The following is a 3,996-nucleotide window of genomic DNA, read 5'->3' on the forward strand; positions in this document are numbered from 1 at the left end:
ATGGAGGGAGCAAGCGCCAGCATATTTGTCACTGTTCAGAAGATCTATTACCCCTTACTTTGCATTATGGGTATTCCAGGTTGGTGGCTTGTAATTTTGTTTGTTCTTTAGCTTTTCATATACAATAAGGTTTTATTGGTGTCATAATACTACACATATAAAATTATTGATAACTGTTTAGATGTTAATTTAACCAAGCAACCAGATAAGCATTGACTCCATGCCTTAAGTGAATAAATGTATTAATGATTTACTAAATAAAACTGCACGCTAGCTGTTACAGTACAACAGCAACATGAAAAGGATATGGAGCATAAATTTGCCCCTAAACACACATTCAGATGATTACAGATACAGAATGGAAGAAGAGTGAAACTATAAGACTATTTTTGTAAGCAGTAAAACAAAAAAGAAAGGCACACTCCAGTGTGTATAATGTCTTTCATTTTGTATGCCTTCTTGGTCTTCTTTTTCCTTACCCTCAAAGCAACGCAATGTAAATCCTGTTAATTTGTGGGTGCACAAGGCTACCAAGTTAAAATAAGACACTTATTGACAACGCTTCACTAACAGTTTCCTCCTGCTTCCAGTATTTGAGCTAAAGTGACTGAACAGTAGAGTAACAAGGTTAGCTGTTGAACACAGAGGAACATCTAGCAATAAGGCAAATATTGACTACAGTCTAATGGATTGAGTGTCACTAGACCATTTGTCAAATGGCTGCAAGAGCTGCAAATGAAAGTTAAAATTGTGCCTGTTAGATGTTAAGTATCAGATATGCTATCTTACAGATAAACAACTTTACAGAGATACTTATTTCACATGTATTTTTTTTCTCCATCTGCTAGTGGCCAACATGAATGAAACATGAACAGCTTTAATCAACGATAGTCATTATGAACAGCTTCATGGAGACTGAGTCAGACTCGTGTATCTTGTACTCATCTGAGCTGCTGTCTTTTTCTTCTAGCCAACCTCTTCACATTGTATATGATCTGCTTCCGTAAATGTGGGATGTCTGACACAGCCATCATTTACCTGAGCTGTCTGGCTATTGCGGACACCTTCTATCTAGTGTGGGTGATTCCTCATTGACCTGACCTCACCTTCTGGCTGCTGCAGCCCTTCTGGCACTCTCACCCTTGGTGTGGCATCCTGGGTTTCCTGCAGTATGGATCACTCTATAGCTCTTCTGGATCGTGGTAGTGTTCACCATAGAGCGTTACCTCGTTCTTCGTAGCCAGCAGTCAGGCAGAAATTCTCCCAGGCCTGGATCAGCAAATTCACCTGTATGGCTATCTTCCTGGTGTCACATCTTGTCTCTGTGCCACTGGGCTGGATCAATAATGTCATACATGTTAACTATACTGTGGATGGGGAGAATGTGACACTGCCCCGGTGTCGTTACCGTAATGAGACCTATGTTACTGGTTATAGTATGGATAACAACCTTCTCTTCAGGGGGAATCCCCATTGTGTTGGTGATCATCTTTAACTACCTCAATGGGTACCATCTTTGCCGTGCCAGCAACTTTTTCACAAGGAAGTAAAACGTCGGGTTATGCAGGAGAGGAGCACCAGAGGCATGTTGCGGAGGGACCATCTTATTGCTGAGCACTGTGTCTTTGGCCCTTTGTCTTTCTCAGTCTACCCCGTTTTGTCACATACTGCATCCTGAGAAACTAAGTATAATAGGATGAGGACTTTAACAGGAATGACTACAAAATCCTGATTAATGTGGCTGGAGACTTAGCCAACATGCTGCAAAACCTTAACTCCACCACCAATTTCCTGCTTTATTGCATGGTCAGCCAGCGCTTCCGGAGGGAGCTGGTCCAGGTGTTAGGACTTGCAAGGAGAGGGCATGTGAGCTTGGTTCTGTTCTCACTCACACGACCATGAAAATCTTCTTCAGTTGTAGATCATAAGGCTTCTCCATCCAGTGACCCGGTGACTGTGGTTCTAACCAGTCTCAGACAGAGAGAGACAGGCACAGAGACAGGCACATTTATTGACAAACACATTTCACAAGCTTCATCAGTGAATTGATAAATGCAGCAGCAGAACCTATGATGACTACTGGCCAAACAAGAGACAGTGATGTTGGCCTGTTAGTAAATCAAAGTGAGGGCACACATCTCAACAACAAGTTGACAGAATTGTGATATCTTTGGTCTTCTCCTAATGTTTCATCTTTCATCATCACAATAAAAAAAAAAATTAATATGTAATATGTCACTAGTATGCTAGCACACTAAATGAAAATGGTAACACCGTGCCTAACAAGGAAACAACAGATTCCACTTAGGGGACCAGTATACTCTTGCAATAGACTCATACTCAATTTATGGAATGTGATTCTTAAATAGTTTTTGCATCATCTTGGTCTTGTCTCATATGCCAGAAATAAAAAACTGGCAGGTGATCTTAACTGTTTCACTGCTCATCCAAGATGCTACATGATATTAAACTGTATTTGTTCCAAAAGACTAGTCATCTGCATGTAGTCAATTGTTTACTTGTTGTATTATTGTAATCTATTGCTTTGTGCTGTCTTTTCTAATGGTTGCTTAAGCGACATGACACCTTTCAAAACAAAAAAGCAGCAAAACCTGACTGGCCCACAGGTTACTATGCTTTTTGAAGAAAGTAATCCTGATTGGCAGCGGTAGTCATGAATATTTGCATAAACCAGTCACGAGTCCAAGTTTTGCATAAAGCCAGAAAGGGACAAGCAGCAGGATTGCTTCCTGTTTGCTCAGAACAAGTTTGTGCTGTGGCTGCGGGAGAGTTGGAAAGGTAGGTGTGAGTGGCCAAGGAGGTTAGTTTTACTCAGTGTGTGTGAATGTTCTGTTGTTATTGAGAAAATAAAATTAAAAACTCTCTGAAAAAGTTTACATACCAGACATACCAGTAGATCTGCGACTTTGACCTTTGTGCTTAGTTTGTAGTGTTCGGGTTGATGTGTAACACCCAAACCTTTCTTTAAAGAAACATAATTTTGTTCAGTGAGAACAACATGAATAGTTCATGTTCTTTCCCTTGTTCTCTATCTATCTTCTTTCTAGTTCTGCTAATTCTAGCTTTGTTTTTAAAAGTGACCTTCAATGTCTTGGCTGAAACTAAGTTCTTTGTCTCAGATGTTCCCTGGAAGGTGCTGTACTGTGAGTGCTTATGTAAATTCTTTTGGACTATTAAATTCCTGAAATGCTGTTTTCAATTTCACTTTGCCAGAATCAACAGACTCTTTTCTTCTGTGAGAAAATCGGACTCTTACAGGAGGTAGGAAATAAACCTATCGCCTCATAGCACTCATAAATCTATTAAGTTTATCATGGCATAACCACTAGTAATCGTTCTCTTTTCAAGTAATTGTTAAAGTAAATGCAAGCCTGTTCTCAGATCTTCGAAGAAAACAGAGATGGCATCCCATCTGATCATATGTGTCCAATAGATAAAAAGACAATTAAAAAATAGTCAGCAGCTATTGTCAGCTGTGATAGACTGACCTGACTGGATTGGCTCCAGCAATCCCTGACCAACCCTGATTGACAATGGGTTGAAATCCTTCCGACATACAATAAAACGTGGCAACCAGACCAACAGAACCAGCTTTCAACAGAGAAGCACCACTGAAACTGATATTATGAGAATCATTAAATCTTGTAGGTCATTCAGAGTCATAGAAGATTGGCATTAACTCGACTGTCCTTGGCTTCTCCAGGTTACCATAATCTTAAACTTCTCAGTTCTTTAAGGTATATTCACATATCTATCAATTACTTCTTGTCTCTCCTATATTGTATTCAACAGAAGATCACCTTTCTACCTGTAACTAGCTAATTAATCTCCTCCCCATTGAGTCCAAGGCTGAAAAACAGGAATAATGATGACTTTTTAAATATAAATTCCTTTCCTTTGCTTCCAAAGCAGTTAGGATGATTTATGTATGTGTGTCCATGTAAAGCAGATGAAAAATTTAAATTTTTGTAAATT

At 39.5% G+C, this 3,996-nt stretch overlaps 1 pseudogene; it reads left to right on the forward strand.

Annotated features, from left to right (window-relative positions):
• LOC115038269 (probable G-protein coupled receptor 139) lies at positions 1–2,049 on the forward strand (annotated as a pseudogene).
• Positions 2,050–3,996: the final 1,947 nt, after the last annotated feature.

The sequence above is a fragment of the Echeneis naucrates genome, chromosome 24, assembly GCF_900963305.1.
Source record: "Echeneis naucrates chromosome 24, fEcheNa1.1, whole genome shotgun sequence".
Classification (NCBI taxonomy): Eukaryota; Metazoa; Chordata; class Actinopteri; order Carangiformes; family Echeneidae; genus Echeneis; species Echeneis naucrates.